General features: G+C 50.3%; 1 protein-coding gene across 6 annotated transcripts in view; it reads left to right on the forward strand.

The window, feature by feature from the left end:
- The first annotated feature begins 715 nt into the window (after positions 1 to 715).
- The window catches only part of GRB10 (growth factor receptor bound protein 10), a 221,075-nt gene continuing 203,849 nt past the window's right edge, over positions 716 to 17,941 (forward strand). The window contains exon 1 of one of the 6 annotated variants that reach the window (XM_061413316.1): positions 716 to 907. The gene's annotated coding sequence lies outside the window, so the exon portion shown is untranslated. Of the gene's footprint in view, positions 908 to 1,270; positions 1,544 to 1,594; positions 1,787 to 17,941 lie in introns of those variants that run through there. The other 5 variants (XM_061413318.1, XM_061413317.1, XM_061413312.1 and 2 more) reach the window with 5 other exon arrangements.

Below are 17,941 nucleotides of genomic sequence, written 5' to 3' on the forward strand. Positions count from 1 at the left end.
AAATAAGCAAGGCCTCCCACTCCATGCGCGCTCCCGGGCGGGTACGCAGATAGGGAAACTGTGGCTACGAGGGTCAAGGCTTCAGACCCCGCCAGTGGCGGGCGGACGCTGAAGCCCGGGTTCCCCGGTTCCAGGCGGGACCGCAGCCCAAGGCACAGCCAGTGCAGCAGCCGCTCCTCAGGCTCCTCCGTCCAGTCTTCCCGCTGCGCCCGGGACAGGGAATGGGCCCGCACAGTTTCAACTTGAGTTTCAAAGAATTCGCTTGCAAATTGCCTTCCAGGAGAGGTCTGATGTGTGTTTCGAGGGCGCTCCAGGCTGGGTGGTCGCGGTTCCACGTCCGGGAGTCCCGACAGCGGGACGAGGGATCCGGGCGCCCACGCCCAGCTGCCGGCTTCCAGTTCCCCGTGCCAGCCCCCAGAAGCAGCGACCTCCGGAAGCGCCTGGCCCCGCACCCCGCCAGCGCCCCGAGCTCCCTCCGCGACCCGCCCTGCGCCCAGGCCGCGGCCCTGCCCGCGCTGGCGGCCCCGAGCGGTCCGGGCTGCGGTGGCAGCAGCGGCGGCGGCGGGAGGAGGAGCAGGAAAAGCGACCGGGGGAGGAGGCGGAGGCGGCGGAGGTGGAGGCGGCGGCGGCGGCGGGCGGGGCCGGGCGGGTTTAAAGCCCATCGAGGGGGTGGGGAGGCCGGGAGGAGGCAGGAAGGGACGCGAGCGGCGCGCCGTGGCGGGCTGGGCGCTCGGAAGCCGCGGAGCCCCGCGCGGAGCCAAAGTTTGCGCGCGGTCCCCGGGCGGCGGCACGCGGGGGCCGGGACCGCCCTGCGCGCCGCCCTTGCCTCGCGGGACGCGCGCCGCCCCGGCCGCGCCGAGGGTCGCGGGCGGCCAGGCGGAGGCGGCCGGGAACGGCGCCGTGGCAGGTACGGAGTTGGGCGGCGAGCGAGGCGCCAAGTTACTTTGTGGCCGGCGGGCGGGCGGGCTGCAGTCCCGGCGTCATTGTCTGCGCGCGGGCCGCCCGGGCCGGGGACGCCGGGCGCCGCGGGGGCGCGGCGGGCGGAAGGGCGTCGCCTCGGGCCGGGGGCTGCGACGCGCGAGGGCGGGGACCGGGCGCGGCGCTCGGCGTCGGCGACCCCGGGGAACCGGGGAGCCCGGGCGGCGCCCTCTGGAGCCCTCCTGTCCGACGCCGGCGGCTCACGGGCCGGGCTGGGGTGGGGGCTGCGCCGCCGGGCGGTCAGGGCCAAGGCCGCGCTCCCGGATCGCCTGGAGGGTGGGCGCCGCGCGCCCCTGCAGCCCCCAGTGCGCCCGTGCTCTGGCGGTGGGGCCGGTCCCTCCGGAGCCGGAGCGAGCCAGATACTGGGATCTTTCCCTTTGGTTCTGCTGGCGACCCATCTCCCCGCCCCCAGGGCCTAACCCTAAGTCGAGGGTTCGCGGGTTAGCGGCCCGCCAGCCGGGGAAACCTGATAACAGCCGTGCGGTTCTCCGAAGGCGATTCTGATGCAACTCTCGGCCTCTGGATCGCCTCTCCCCGCGCCTGCCTGAGGACGGCCCTGGAGCATGTGCGTTATGGAAATGAGACATTCTCTACTTTTTATTGTGTTTTTCTTGTCTTGGGGTTGGAAGAAACGCCAAGTTTCTGTCATTTGTCTCGGTGAGACGGTGGGTCACGTAGGGGAGCCACAGGTGACTTTGCCCGGGCCCGAATCTTTCTGATGCATTCCTTGGAGAGAAAGCTTTCTTGCAAACGTTGTCCCCAGCTTCATTCAAGAGATGCGGAGAAAAGACCCAAACAAGTAGCGCTCGTGAGTAAACACGCGTTATTGCACAACTTGCTCTTTGCTGCTGTTTACAAGGCCTAACCCAGAACACTTTGTTTCTGAAAATGCTGATTCAGCGGTTCGGAGCCCCCGAGTTTCCGAAGTGGTGTTTTCTCTAACGTTTCGCTCAGTTTTACTAAGAACACATGTTAACACAGCAACAGGCGTTGACTAGGGTTTACAGCACCAAGCCGGACGTTTTTAATAGGAGTTGACTCGCTGATTCCTTCGTTCTTTCCAGGAGGAAAAATAGGTTCTAGGTTTCTGTGGCCAAAGAAGTTCTGACTTCTGGTGATGGTGGTGTCTTTTAGGTTAGTATTTTGTTTAGGAAAAAAGCTCTGAAACCAAAGTGTTTCCAGGAATGGTTCTAGATGACTAGGTTTTCCGATTAAGAATCAGAACTCCAGGATTATTGCATATAATATTTGAGTTTTATTGGACACATTTGAAAGAGAAGGCCAATCCCCAGATCACGGGGAGGGAATTTGAGGACAGTCACACACCCAGCAACTGGAAAGTAACTGAGAAGTGCAGCAAGGGATACTTGTGTGGCATTTCACTGTCTATGGGACACGTTCAAAGCCTGATTACTTTTAATCCTCTGCACCCTCCTGCTCCCCATTTTACAGGTTTGGAAACTGAGGCTTGGGCTTCCAGGTGGCGCTAGTGGTAAAGAACCCACCAACTAATGCAGGAGATGGATGTAAGAGACTCAGGTTTGGCCCCTGGGTCAGGAAGATTCCCTGGAGTAGGAAATGGCAGCCCAGTCCAGTATTCTTGCCTAGAGAATCCCATGGACCAAGGAGGTGGGCTATAGTCCGTGGGGTGGCAAAGAATCAGACACGCACAAACCCAGGCTCAGAAGGTTAAAAATTGCGTGTCCAAACACATGGCTGGCAAATGCCAGAACTATTTTTTTTTTAGTTCTCTGTGGTTCAGGCTTCTTTGCATCTAAAAGAGAAATGGCCCTAGGAGCGTCCCTGGGCCGGTCACATACCCGGAGAACCAGCAGACTCTGTTCCCATTCCCGTGGCTCCTGGATACCTGCCCTATCACTAGGCTGTTATCATTGTTTTCTTTTGTCCGCTCACTTTTTGTGCTTAGATACACATTTGTTTTGGAAGGAAATTTTGATACCACGAAGTCATGAGTCTGATATGGTGGTTATGTTTACTGTAATAAGAACTGTGTTTTAATAAAAGCTGTGCCCCGCTAAAGTCTTCTGCTGGGTATTGCCCGTGGTGTGTACAGCTTTTGGACTGGGCAAAATGCCTTTCATTGTGGACTAGGAACCTGGAGCTGGGCAGGTTCATGCCAGGGCTTGTAGTGTGGTAGCTGCCAGGATCCGAACCTGGACAGGCCTGGCCCAGTTACAGTGACCATCTCTGTGGCCATTGACCCTCAAACGGGAGAGGGGAACAAAGCCAGACTCTCAAACTTTTGCTTTGGATGATGAGGCTGTTCTAAGACTTGTCAATGTATAGAAACCAAGCTCCTGCATGAACAAAGACATCCACCGTGTCTTTACCTTCCTCTTACAGCTTTAGAAATTCTAGGTTGGTATAGCTGATAAAACTTTCAAGATGACATAGTTTAAGGAACTTATTTCCTTGGAATTCTGTCCAACTCTTAACCGCTGGTGCAAAGAGCCATGCACGGTGGTTGGCTGGTCTCCCTGTCAGAACTCTGACACTGACTGTAGGGAGTTCTGTCCTGCTTCGCGGGAGGAAGTGTGTGTGTTTACGGCTTGGAGTGTGATGCCTTGGTCAGTTTCTCATGCTGTCAAACCAACGTGGAATCATGTGGATCTGTAAAGAGAAAACATTTGTTTTGCTTTTCATGTATGTAGTCAGTCATATGTTCATAATTTCACTAAAACTTTTTCTGCTTGTTGAGACTTTATTTCACCTGTCTTTATCTTTTGCTTAACTGGCCATTTGGAAGATTAAGGAAGATATTAGAACAGACAAGTGATTTGGTGGGCAAATGGGTGCTTTGGGGATCTGGGAACCGTCAACAAGGTTTTTGCACCAACGGGTGTAAAACTGATCACATCCGTTCAGGCGCTGGCTGGCGTGTACATTGTGTTAATGCTTCATGGCATGTTTCTGGGGAGCTGTCTGTTCCCCCACCTTCTCTGTTTGGTGTCCGTGCTCCTGATGATCATGTCTTGTTGACTGTAAGGAGATGAGAGCAGGTAAGGCTTAAAATCACCAGTCTGTTGGCTTTTCTGTAATAACAAGGAAAAATGGGACGACTGTTTTTGAGACCAAAAAAAGCCATCAAAAATCACCCCAGAGTTAGAAATGAGTGCTCATGACTTTCTGCTTTGGGGATAAAACAACTCTGAGGAGATACCCCTTTTTGCTCCTCTAGTGGGAGAGGTGGGCTTGAGAATAAGCGGAGCCTGGCCTGCTTGAGTGTTCTTTTGTTCATCTGGGTGGATGTTGAAGTAGAAATAACTTAAGTCATAGTCTTGCTTTAGAATCCCTGCCCAGACGCATAGGATGAAGTTAGTGGGTCATGACTGGGTGTGACTGGGAAAACTCGAACATTGCTCCTGTTTTTCCACCAGTGACTTTACATCTGGCTTGGGGCGTGATTTCCTTGATTGTTCAGACCCCTGATTTGAGGGGTTTCCCATTTGGGCTTCCTCTGCCAGGTTGGACTGTGTGTTTTAGCATCTCCTTTGCCACCATGTTGCTCTTTTCTGCTTTTGCCCAGGTGGGTGGACGATACTGATGACTCCACTGGGCACTCTGCCTCAGCTGGACTCCTGATCTTCTTTAAGCAGCGGGGTGAGCTCATTGAGCTAGCTTTTACTAGCTCATTGTAAAACGAGAGTCACAGGGGTGCCGACCTGCAGGGAAGGTGGGGTGCCTCTGGGGTTGTGTGCACCTTGGTACGTGGTGAGAGCTCAGAGATGCTGCGTCTGTGACCCTAAGCCTGCCTTAGAACAGCTTGCGTGCTGGGTCATGCTGCTTTCTGTTAATTTACAAGGTCTCTTTCTATTAGTTAGAAAGAAGACTTACTTTTTTTGTATTTTTGATTCTGGACCCATTAGCTGTACAAAACCTTGTGTCACTGGCTGAATTCTGCCTTCAGCACCAGTCAGTGTGAGCGGGAAGCCTCTCCTGGCCTCAGAGCAGCCCATGGGTAGGATGCTATGAGCAGAGGTAGATGGTGGGATGGAGACCTCGCCTGGCCACAGACCACTTGAACCAGACCATGGGGAAGAGCAGACATCAAAAATTGGTTCTTTGTGACCAGGAACAAGACATTTGCAGTGGCTGAGATACACAGGCTCAGACACGCTGTGATGCTGGATGCCTGTGTGGAGACCGCTGGGCGCAGGTACACGGGGCCTGGTGGCCTCTGTCTTTAGGACCCCAGGGTGCTCGGTGTCTGGAGTCTGCACAGACACCTAGCTCAGCTGGGACTAAAATGCACGTGAACCACACATCCTGATGGGCTGCCTGTCCAAGTGGCTCCTGCACCGTGTCTGGGGCGGTGCTGTTGGCAGCCTCGCATCTTCCAGAAGTCTGGCTGGGTCTTGGAGCCAGGTCAGCGGGCCCGGGTACTAATAGCCGCAATCTCGCCTGGTAGCACAGGCTCAGAAAGCACGTGGCCTGGAAAGAGTTTGCTGTGTTTTTGCCCTCTTCACTGTTACTGCAGCTGAAACTGCGTTGGGTGGCTGGGATCTTCAGCTGTCTGCACGCTGCCCCTGACACTGACCGGCGACCTGCCTGTCTGGCCCTGGCTGCGAGCTCACCATTGTCTCACTCTGCAGGAGAGAACCCAGAAGGTACCTGGAGACCCCCTGTCATGTGGCTACCAACAGCAAGGGACCCCCAGCCACCTGGATCAAATTTGAGATGCTTGTTGGAGGGGAGAGACCCTGCGAGTACTCACTTCTCCCACCTGCTGGGCTTTTGGTTTATTTTTTTGGGAAACTTTCATCCCTGGGAGTGTTTTCTTCCAGTCTTTTATGAGATGTGAACACACTTTAATATAAAGACTTTAATTATATCCCGTATCAGTAATAATCTTAGGATTCTCTGCTCCAAGAAACTCATCTTGACCAAAAAGCTGCTACAAACTGAGGAGCGTTTCCATTCAGGGGTTTGTACGGTAGCATCATGCACACAGGCTTCCTGGGGGGCTCAGTGGTAAAGAACCTGTCTGCCAATGCAGGAAGCACAGGAGACAGGTTCCATCCCTGGATGGGGAAGATCCCCTGGAGGAGGAAATGGTAACCCTCTCCAGTATTCTTGCCTGGAGAATCCCATGGATGGAGGAGCCTGGTGGACTACAGTCCATGGGGTCGCAAAGAGTCAGACATGCCTGAAACGACTGAACACGTCATGTGCATAGGAGGTCTCGTCAGGCCTGAGGGTGATGCCGGCATGAAATCTGGGACCCTGCTTGGGGAATCTTCCCATTGGCTGGGAGGTTGAGCTGGGTGATGTCCTGTGTGGACCAGCACAGATTGTGGGTGTGTCACCCCAAAGCCTCCAGGTTTCTTGCTCCAAAATGCTGTTGGATTCCTCTGAAGAACTGTGTAGGTTTCATGGGACCCTGCCAGGATGTCTCTATAGATGAAGGAATGCATGAGACCTCTCAGCATCTCCCAGTGGAGGAGGGGCAAGCCAGGGTGGCTTCTCGCTCCCTGGTTTGGTCATCACCTAACTGCAGACCTGGCCTGGCCCTTCCCCACCCCGGGGCCTGCAGGGCCGTGGTGGACACCCCTGGCCTATGTCGTGTCCTTCTCTTCCCAGCTGGGGCCCTGTCTTCCACTCTCCTGGCCTGGCTTACCCACACAAGTTGTGTCCATTTAAAGGGTCAGGAGCTTTCTAATCCCTCAATACCTCGGGCAGACTTTTGAAGTTTAGTTTTTTGTTTTAATCAGAGCAATACATGTACGTAGTTTGAAGAGTCAGTTGCCCAGAAGTAACCAGGCTTATCAACATTTTCTGTATTCATCTCCGTATTTCTAAGCAGATGTTTAATAATGTATTGCAGTTCCTTACCACCTGTCTTTCTCCCCCACCCACCCAAAGCTCAGCTTCGTGTGGGATTCTTTTACCCTTCTTGGAAGGTGAGGAGTGGACCTCCGTCTCATTCGCATCCTGACCTGTACATCCTGTCTCCTGTCGTCCCTGGTGAGAGTGGCTGGACCAGCACACCCTGCGGCTGCCGTGGTCCAGACACGTGTGCTGGGATCACTTTCTCTGTCTTCCAGGACGTCTTGTTTTCTTCTGGAGTTGTATTTGCCTTTGCTTGGTAGTTTATGTACTTACTGCTCCCTACCCCAACCCCCACTCCAAGCCAACACAGGTGTGCAAATATTCTCTTGGACACCTTGAGGTATCCAGCTAGTTGTGTCTCTGGGAAACAGTCTCCCGTGTGCCTTTTGTCCCCAGGGGCCTGGCTGCCCTCCAGCCTCCCTGCTCAGCTCTATCCCCGTCTCCTCCTCCATGGTCCCAGGCGGGCCCTTTGTTCTTCTCTTGGCTCTCTTGATCCCTGTTTTGTGGTTTCTTCCCACAGTTTGATGGAGAGCATTTCATAATAGCTTCCAAAGAAGAGATGCATTCAAGTTTTTTGAGACTTTGCTTGTCCAAAAATGTCCTTATTATAACCCTTCACTTTTCAGTGTTTTATTTATCTTTTATTCATTTATTTTTTCCATGTCTGGAAACTTGTAGGATTTTCTCTTTGTGCTTTTATTCAAAAATTCCTTGTAGCTATGCCTTGTTGGGCATCTATATGTATTGTGCAGAGCACATCAAGGCTCTTTCAAGCTGGAGACTCCGATTTTTTAAAATTAGTTCTTTAATTTCTTTCCTCTCCCCCAATTTCCTCTTCTTTCTTCCTAGAATCACTTTTATTTCATGGTTAGCTGCTGGACTTGTTCTCTATCTTTTATTTCGTTGAGTTCTTTTAAGTTGTAGAGTAGATCAACTTGGCTTTTAACTGGATTTTAAATTTTTGTTTTCATTGTTAACTTCTAAGGACCTCTTTATTTCTTTTTTGATTATTATTATTTTTACTTTATTTAGACTTTACTTTTTGGACCAGTTTTACAGTTACCGCAAAATTGAGCAGAAAATATGGAGATTTACTGTTTACACTCCTTGCTCTACTGCCCCCAAATCTCCCCACTGTCAACATCCCCCACCAGTGAATGAAGGCGCTCCGTCGTGTCTGACTCTGTGCCACCCCTTGGACTGTAGCTCGAAAGGTCCTCTCTCCATGGGGATTCTGCAGGCCAGAATTCTGGAGTGGGTAGCCTTTCCCTTCTCCAGGGGATCTTCCCGACCCAGGGATGGAGCCCAGGCCTCCTGCAGCGCAGGCGGGTTCTTCACCAGCTGCGCCTCCGGGGAGTGTGTCCCAGGCAGTGGGCCTGCCATGGAGCATCACTGTCCGAACCACCGCCCCCGCTTTCATGGTGCAGCACTGCTGTCTCACATCACAGATGCACGACTTTCTTAAACCTCTTTTTGGATATACTTCCTTTTTTGGGGGGAGGGGGGCTCTTTCTTCCATAGTTTCTCTTCTCTCCAATTTTTACATTATTTCTTTTTGTGCACTTTTGGCTTACCCAGAAAGCAGAGTTTATGACAAGCAAGAACTTATCTGTGGCTCAGAGGGTAAAGAATCTGCAATGCAGTAGACCCAGGTTTGATCCCTGGGTCAGAAAGATCCCCTGGAGGAGGAAATGGCAACCCACTCCAGTACTCTTGCCTGGAGAATCCCATGAACAGAGGAGCCTGGTGGGCTACAGCCCATGGGGTCTCAAAGGGTCGGACACGACTGAGCGACTGTACTTTCTTTCCTTACTGAGGGAGGCATTGTGAGGGGAGGGAGGGTGGGCCCTGAGGCTGGCCCCTAGCTGGCCACCTGGGCCACTGAGAGAAGCTGATGGTCCACTGTTGTGATCCCCAGACAGTCCTGGGGGCGGTGGGGGAGAGGAAGAGCTATTGGTTGTTGCCCATTCCCTCCGTGGAGCTGTGGGTGCTTGGAAAAGGCCTCGTGGCACGTGGCCCTTGGCCTCGGGGCTTGTCTTACCCGCACCCACACTGTTCTCTCCAGCCGCGGCCACACAGGGGCCCAGGCAGGTGAGGCTGAAGGGTGCTGTCCTACCCATTCTGCGTGACCTTCGTCTTTAGGGCTCAAGGCTTTGCTTCGATGTCTGGGCCCTGCTGTGCCGCCGGTGTTCAACGAGGTCACTGGAAGGCGGATGCTGGGCCTCGGGGTATGGCCATTTGGTTGCCCTCATTGTGTGGGGAGACCCTGGGGCCCCTGTATGGGGTCTCTTCTCCTTGGCAGCCAGACTGTCTGAAGAAGCCTCTTCTCCACCGTGACTAGGAGGGCAGTGGTAGTCTGGGGCTGTCAGCTGTTCGGCATCAGCAGCTGTGCTCATAGTGGTACCAGGAGCCCTGTTACTGGTTCAGGAGAGGAACCCACGTGCCTGGAGTGAGAGCAGGGCCTCAAGGGATCAGACTGAGCCCTGCACTTCCCGTGGGCCCCCTCTTGCTTCCTTGTTCCTGATGCTTGGGGTTTGCGGCGCCTGGGTCTCCATCTCCTCTCCTGGCTGGGTGTTCTGCTCTTAGATTTGTGAGTGAGCCCCCTCCCCTGCCCCCAGCTTTATGCCTTTTAAAAGATCCCCTCTGGAGGCCCTCCGTTTCTGCTCCCGAGGCTGCAGGGCGCGTGTGGTCAGGTCCAGGAGCTCGCATCCAGGGTGGGAGCAGTGGCTGGGTGGGCCGGCACACCTCGAGGAGCGGCAGAATCGCCTGAGGTCCGGATCCCAGAGGAAAGCTGGCTCTCTCCTCCGGGGACTGTCTCTGGGACCGTGGCCAGGTCATCCTTGTGCACGTTGATTTCTTCTGGATTCTCAGGGTTGGATCCTGTGCCTTGGTTCCCTCCGCAGTGTCTACCTCCAAGCTGTGGTGATCGGCCCAGACTGGGAGGAGGGCTCGTGGTCCTGCACTTGAGGTTGGATGCCCTGCTAGTTCTGCTCTCAGAACCAGCCTCCCCAGCTTTCATTGGATTGACTTTAAAATATTGAAAGAACAGAGTCTTGATCACCGTGGATCTCATCCTCCTGGGGTGAATTTCTGCTCTTCTTCACCCACTCTTTTCACTGCTTGTCCCGGGAGCTGCATGCTGGTGGCTTCTCTGCATCTGAACACGGCATCCCAGTGGGCCGCTCCCTGTACCTGTGACCGACCGTGGCACCACATCCGAGTTTAGTGTTCTAAGGGCCATGGACAGCTCCCAGCCCTTCCTACCACATGCTCTGGTAGGGAGCACTTGCTTGGACACCTCATGCAAGTCGCTTACTCTCGGCCTTCGTCATCCTTTGTTTCAGGGCTGTGTTTGCATTTGTGTGTGTATGGTTATATGTGTGGAATGTGTGGAATGTATATGAAGTGATTAGCACAGGACCTGCTTACATGTAGTGTGTTATTTTCTTTGTATCTTTTTTTTTTTTTTAACTGTCCTTTGTTTGGCTGCGCCGGGTCTTGCTTAATGGCACGTGGGATCTTCATTTGTTGTGGCACTCAAGCTCTTCAATTGCAGCTTGCAAACTCTTAGTTGTGGTATATGGGATTTAGTTCCCTGACCAGGAATTGAACCTGGGCCCCCTGCACTGGAAACTTGGAATCTTAGCCACTGGACAACCAGGGAAGTTCCTCGATCATTTTAAAATAAAGCCCTGCTTTCTCCATGACATCCAATAGCTTTACACTTGTGACTTCAAGAAATAGCCTTTCCCGTCCCTGCTATTCTTGCTCTGACATTTTGGGGCAGGTTTGACCCTGGAAAACTAGAACTGGCTGGCCTTGATGGTCACGTGGGCCCCAGAGGTGTGAGGAGAGTCGAGGTGCCCAGTCTTGTGTCTGACTCAGACTTCGCCACGCGTTGGGCTCTGCAGGGCTTTGAGGGTGGGTAAGGAGGACTTTGGCATCTGACAGTGGCCAGTGTGTCCTTGTCCATCAGGGTGGAGGTGGCCTAGAGGGAAGCAGATGGGATAACGGAGGGAGGAAGGGGTTGTTTGGAAGAGCCTTGAGAACCAGGGATCCAGAGGCTACAAGGTCGTGGACCATTCATTGTCACGTGGAGTGTGGTCCTGGATCTCACGGTGCACCTGGCCGGCTTAGAAGTGCCCTCCCCCTGAAGCAGAGGAGTGTGCCTAGGACAGCAGGCCAGGGGGCTGCTGTAGGGTTCTGTGCACACATGTGGAATGATGGAGTGAGTCCTATCCAGCGCATTTATGAAGCAGGGTGGTAACCCACTCTTGCTGGGATGCCTTCCATGCTTCTCCGAGTTAGAGCAGATTGGCTGTATCTAGGGGTGTCTAGGGATAAAGAATGCCTGCAATGGGGGAGACCTGGGTTCGATCCCTTGGTTGGGAAGATCCTCTGGCAATAGGCATGGCAACCCACTCCACTATTCTTGCCTGAAGAATCCCCATGGACAGAGGAGCCTGGCTGACTACAGTCCATGGGGTCTCAGAGAGTCGGACATGACTGAATGACAAAGCACAGCACAGGGGTGCCAAAGACCCCAGGATCTGGTTTTCTGTTCAGAAGGCTCCTGATTAGGGGTGGAGTTGCATGCGCCCTGCCTGTGGTGCCTGCGCCCTGCCTGCCAGCATGCAGTGACATGCGGTGGCTCTAGCACAGCCTGTAGTGGGCTGACACCAGGATGCGCCGGGGTCCAGCCCACAGTGGTCTCTGCTCTGGTCCACTCCCTAGCTGGGAGGGGCCAACCCAAGGCCACCTGCCCAGGCCCTGGTGGTCAGCAGTGCACCCTCCTAGCTGTGGCTTTTGGCGGCAGAGGGGCTCCAGGGGTGTGAGTTCTCAGGACCTGGGATCCTGGACCGGTCTCTGGCCATCCTGTCCCCAGAGTTGGGATCCCATGGCCCCTGTGGACGTTAGCTGTGGGGCGGTGGCGTTATGTAACCATTTCTAATCTTCATTGTTTAATGTGTAACAAGTAGTAACTGTGCCCAGATAAACCCAACCACTATCTCCGAGCCAAGTGGCAGGCGGTGGGTGTGGGAGCCAGCTGGGGAAGGGAGCAGATAGGGGCTTCTAGCAGTTTTCTCTGCTGAAAACGGTCTGGCTGGACATCTGATTAATCTCGGTGGCGTGTAGTCTGACATCAGAGCCTCAGGCAAACACATCTGGTCACACTCTGTCTTTGTCCGGGAGCCTTTGCCCTCGTTGGCAGTACCTCCGGGACCATGAATGATGTAGACATTGGGGAGATCTCGCGTTCTTGATGGAGTCCAGCTGATGGCTCCGAACACAGATGGGGCTTCTTGCCCACGGTCTTCAGAGACTCAGCCAGATTACCTGTTAACACGTGGACTGTCCCTTTGATCAGTTGCCTTTTGTTGGTTGACGGCAGGAGTCCCGGCCAGGGTGTGGATAGACATTTCCTTGGAGGCGTCGCACACAGGTAGCTATTGTCCTGCCTCTTCTACTGCCAAACGTCTCCCTCCCAGCCGAGTGAGTAGGAAGTGGGCGCCTTCCCTCTTTGTTCTCTGTGAGGATGAAAGGCCAGCAGGTCGGGGGTTTTGATGATGCCGCAAAGTGCTGAGCTTCAGGTCCAGTTAGGAGTGGCCCTGGGGACCATAAACCCCTTGACTGTGGTGCGTGTCTCTGCTCCTAGACCTTTGGTGGCGTATGTGGGGCTGACCCTCTGCAGTGGGAGCAGGTCACAGCCCTTGTACTAAGTATACGTGGAGTAGAATCTGTAAAAATTTTGACCACTGTGGTTTACATCTGAAAATAATGTAGTATTGTAAATCAAGTATACCTCAAACCTGGAGCTGACTGTGGCTTGGAATACAAGCTCTTTATTGCAAAATTCAGGCTTAAATGGAAGAAAGTAGGGAAAACCACTAGGCCAGGTATGACCTAAATCAAATCCTTTTATGGTTGTACAGTGGAGGTGATGAATAGATTCAAGGGATTAGTTCTGGTAGACAGAGTGCCTGAAGAACTGTGGACAGAGGTTTGTAATATTGTACAGGAGGTGGTGACCAAAACTATCCCGAAGAAAAAGAAATGCAGGAAGGCAAATTGGTTTTCTGAGGAGGCTTTACAAATAGCTGACGAAAGAAGAAAATCAAAAGGCAAGGGAGAAAGGGAAAGATATACCCAACTGAATGCAGAGTTCCAGAGAATAGCAGAGAGAGATAAAAGGCCTTCTTAAATGAACAGTGCAAAGAAATAGGGGAAAACGATCGAATGGGAAAGACTAGAGAGTTTTTCAAGAATATTGGAGATATCAAGGGAACATTTCATGCAAGGATCAGCACAATAAGGAACAGAAACAATAAGGACCTAAGAGAAGCAGAAGAGATTAAGAAGAGGTGGCAAGAATACACAGAACTATGCAAAAAAGGTCCTGGATAACGATTATGGTGTGATCACTCACCTAGAGCCAGACATCTTGGAGTGTGAGTCAAGTGGGCCTTAGGAAGCATCACTATGAACAAAACATTCTGGAGATACCAGAATTCCAGCTGACCTGCTTAAAAATCCTAAAAGTTGATGATGATGCTGTTAAAGTGCTTCACTCAGTATGTCAACAAATTTGGAAAATTCAGCATTGGCTACAGGAGTGGAAAAGGTCCATTTTTATTCCAATCCCAAAGAAGAGCAATGCCAAAGAATGTTTAAACTACTGGACAATTGTGCTCACTTCACATGCTAGCAAGGTAATGCTCAAAATCTTTCAAGCTAGGCTTTAATAGTACATGAACCAAGAACTTCTAGATGAACAAGCTGGAGTTTGAAGAGGGAGAGGAACTGGAAAACAAATTGCCAACATTTGTTCAATGATGGAGAAAGCAAGTGAGATCCAGAAAAAACATCTACTTCATTGACTACACTAAAGCCTTTGACTGTGTGGATCACAAGAACTGTGGAAAATTCTTCAAGAGATGGGAATACCAGACCACTGTAGCTGCCTCCTAAGAAACCAGGATGCAGGTCAAGAAGCAACAGTTACAACCAAACTTGGAATAACAGACGGGTTCAAAATTGGACAAGGAGCACACCAAGGCTGTATATTCTCACCCTGCTTATTTAACTTACGTGCAAAGTATATTATGTGAAATGCCAGGCTGGATGAGTCACAAGCCGGAATCAAGATTTCTGGTAGAAATGTCAACAACCTTAGATATACAGATTCAGTTCAGTCACTCAGCCATGTCCAACTCTTTGTGACCCCATGAACTGCAGCACGCCAGGCTTCCCTGTTTATCAACTCACAGAGCTTGCTCAACTCATGTCAATTGAGTTGGTGATGCCATCCAACCATCTCATCCTCTGCTGTCCCCTTCTCCTTCTGCCTTCAATCTTTCCCAGCATCGGGGTTTTTTCTGATGAGTCCATTCAGGTAGCCAAAGTATTGGAGCTTCAGCTTCAGCATCAGTCCTTCCAATGAATATCCAGGACTGATTTCCTTTAGGATTAACTGGTTTGATCTCCTTGCTGTCCAAGGGACTCTCAAGAGTCTTCTCCAACACCACAGTTCAAAAGCATCAATTCTTCATATTCAGATATGCAGATGATACCACTCTAATGGCAGAAAGCAAACAGTAACTAAAGAGCCTCTTGACAAGGGTGAAAGAGGAGAGTGAACAAGCTGGCTTAAAACTCAACATTCAAAAAATTAAGATCATGGCATACAGTCCCATTCAGTTCAGTTCAGTTCAGTTGCTCAATTGTGTCTGACTCTTTGTGACCCCATGAACCACAGCACGCCAGGCCTCCCTGTCCATCAGCAACTCCCTTGAATCAAGGCAAATTGGAAGTGGTCGAACAGGAGATGACAAGAGTGAACATCAATATTCTAGGAATCAGTGAACTAAGATGGACTGTAATGGTTGAATTTAACGCAGACGACCATTATATCTACTACTGTGGGCAGGAATCCCTTAGAAGAAATGGAATACCCATCATAGTCAACAAAGAGTCCAAAATGCAGTACTTGGATGCAATCTCAAAAATGACAGAATGATCTCTGTTCATTTCCAAGGCAACCCATTCAATATCACGGTAATCCAAGTCTATGCCCCGACCAGTAACACTGAAGAAGCTGAAGTTGAACAGTTCTATGAAGACCTACAAGACCTTTTAGAACTAACACTCAAAAAAGATGTCCTTTTCATTATAGGAGACTGAAATGTAAAAGTAGGAAGTCAAGAAACACCTGAAGTAACAGGCAAATTTGGCCTTGGAGTACAGAATGAAGCAGGGCAAAGGCTAATAGCATTCTGGCAAGAGAATTCCCTGGTCATAGCAAACACCTTCTTCCAACAACACAAGAGAAGACTCTACACATGGACATCACCAGATGGTTGACACTGAAATCAGACTGATTATATTCTTTGCAGCCAAAGATGAAGAAGCTCTATACAGTCAGCAAAAATAAGACCAAGAGCTGACTGTGGCTCAGACCATGAACTCCTTATTGCCAAATTCAGACTGAAATTGAAGAAAGTGCAGAAAACCACTAGACCATTCAGGTATGACCTAAATCAAATCCCTTATGACTATACAGTGGAAGTGAGAAATAGATTTAAGGGACTAGATCTGATAGATAGAGTGCCTGATGAACTATGGAAAGAGGTTCGTGACATTATACAGGAAACAGGGATCAAGACCATCCCCAAGAAAAAGAAACACAAAAAAGCAAAATGGCTGTCTGGTGAGGCCTTACAAATAGCTGTGAAAAGAAGGGAAGTGAAAAGCACAGGAGAAAACGAAAGATATACCTATTTAAATGAAGAGTTCCAAAGAATAGCAAGGAGATAAGAAAGCCTTCCTCAGCGATTAATGCAAAGAAAGAGAGGAAAACAATAGAATGGGAAAGACTAGAGATCTCTTCAAGAAAATTAGAGATACCAGGGGAACATTTTATGCAAAGATGAGCTCAATAAAGGACAGAAATGGTATGGACCTCACAGAAGCAGAAGATATTAAGAAGAGGTGGCAAGAATACACAGAAGAACTGTACAGTCCCATTACTTCATGGCAAATAGAATGGGAAAAAGTGGAAACAGTGACAGATTTTATTTTCTTGGCTCCAAAGTCACTGCATATGGTGACTGTAGCCATGAAATTAAAAGACACTTGCTTCTTGGAAGGAAAGCTATGACAAACCTGGGCAGTATATTAAAAAGTAGAGAGATCACTTTGATGACAACGGTTCGTATAGTCAAAGCTATGATTTTTCCCGTAGTCATGTACAGATGTGAGAGTTGGACCATAAAGAAGGCTGAGTGCCGAATAATTGATGGTTTTGAGCTGTGGTGCTGGAGAAGACTCTTGAGAGTCCCTTGGACTGCAAGGAGATTAAACCAATCCTAAAGGAAATCAACCCTGAGTAATCATTGGAAGGACTGATGCTGAAGCTGATGCTCCAATACTTTGGCTGGCGTGATGTGAAAAGCCATCTCATTGCAAAAGACCCTGATCCTGAGAAAGATTGAGTGCAAAAGAAGGGGAAGCAGAGCATGAAATGGTTAGATAGCATCACTGATTCAATCAACAGGAATTTAAGCAAACTTCAGGAGATAGTGGAGGACAGAGGAGCCTGGCGTGCTGCAGTCCATGGGGTCGCAGAGTAGGACATAACTTAGCAACTGAACAATAACAACCATTAAAAAAAAAAAAAAGTGTGTGTTTTTCTGGAGGGAGCTGGAAAATTCTGTATGGACACAAGTTAAATATTAATAGTGTCTGAAAATGGTACTTGTTAAACTTCAGCATGCCCACAGATCTCAGAGGGATGCGGTTATCATTGCAGGTTCCAGATCAGTAAGCTGAGTGGGGCCAGACTGTCCAGCTCCCAGGTCACATGCATGCTGCTGGTCAGTTCAGTTCAGTTCAGTCACTCAGTCGTGTCCAACTCTTTGCGACCCCATGGACTGCAGCATGCCAGGCCTCCCTGTCCATCACCAACTCCTGGAGTTTACACAAACTCATGTCCATTGAGTCGGTGATGCCATCCAACCATCTCATCCTCTGTCGTCCCTTCTGCTCCCACCTTCAATCTTTCCCAGTATCAGGGTCTTTTCAAACAAGTCACCTCTTCACATCAGGTGGCCAAATTATGGGAGTTTCAGCTTCAACATCAGTCCTTCCACTGAACACCTTTTGTGTACTAAGGTGCATGCATTTCCTCTCACTTTATTTTTGTTTAATTTTCTTTAGAAATTGTCCTAAAAGGACACTTCACCTTCCTTGTAAGAGCTATTATTACTGATGCTATTACTTAATCTGGGAATTTCACTGACAGGTTTTAGTGATTAGCTCTATATTGTTATATGTGGCATTCTGTTTTATTTTTTACCATTTAAAAAAATTAAAATTTTTGTACAGTTTTTTAAAAAAAATTACTTCCAATTTACCATTGTTACAAAACATTGGCTAGATTCCCCATGTTGTATAACACATTCTTGACCCTGTCTTACACCCAGAAGTTTGTATCTCCCCACCGCTATATTGCTGCCCACTGCCCCCGACCCCCGCCAAAACACACTTGGAACTGCTAGTTTGTTCTCTGATTTTGTTTCTTTTTAGATTCCACAGATAAGTGATATTGTGCAGTATTTGCCTTTCTGTCTGACTTATTTCGCATTAGCATGATGTCCTCCAAGTCCATCCGTGTTGCTGCAAATGACATCATTTCCATCTTTTTTATGGCTGAGTAGTATTCCATCCACACATTGTATTCATAAATATGTTTATACTTTATTCCATTTATAAAAACGTGCTGATCCTGCTTTGACATTTAGTTGGGTTCCTGTAGGTTGTTTTCAGTGGTTTCTTTTTTGTTTGGCACTTTCAGAAAGGTTTGCAGCCTTTTGGCTCATGAATGATCTGGAAACCCTGCCTACTTATTGTATAACAATACAATAAGGTACATGGTCCTCTTGCAGCCCCTCGTGGCTGTTGAGGCTTTGCTTGGCACCATCCTGTCTTAACATCAGGTGAGAACCCCAGGTGACCTCAGTCAGTGGAAAAAGACAAGACCTGTGTCCCCAGGAGGCTGCCTGGCCGGGCTTGGACCCTGTTCGTGTTATTCTGTCAGCATGAGTTCTGCCCCGTG

Source organism: Bos javanicus, chromosome 4, assembly GCF_032452875.1.
Source record: "Bos javanicus breed banteng chromosome 4, ARS-OSU_banteng_1.0, whole genome shotgun sequence".
Taxonomy (NCBI): Eukaryota; Metazoa; Chordata; class Mammalia; order Artiodactyla; family Bovidae; genus Bos; species Bos javanicus.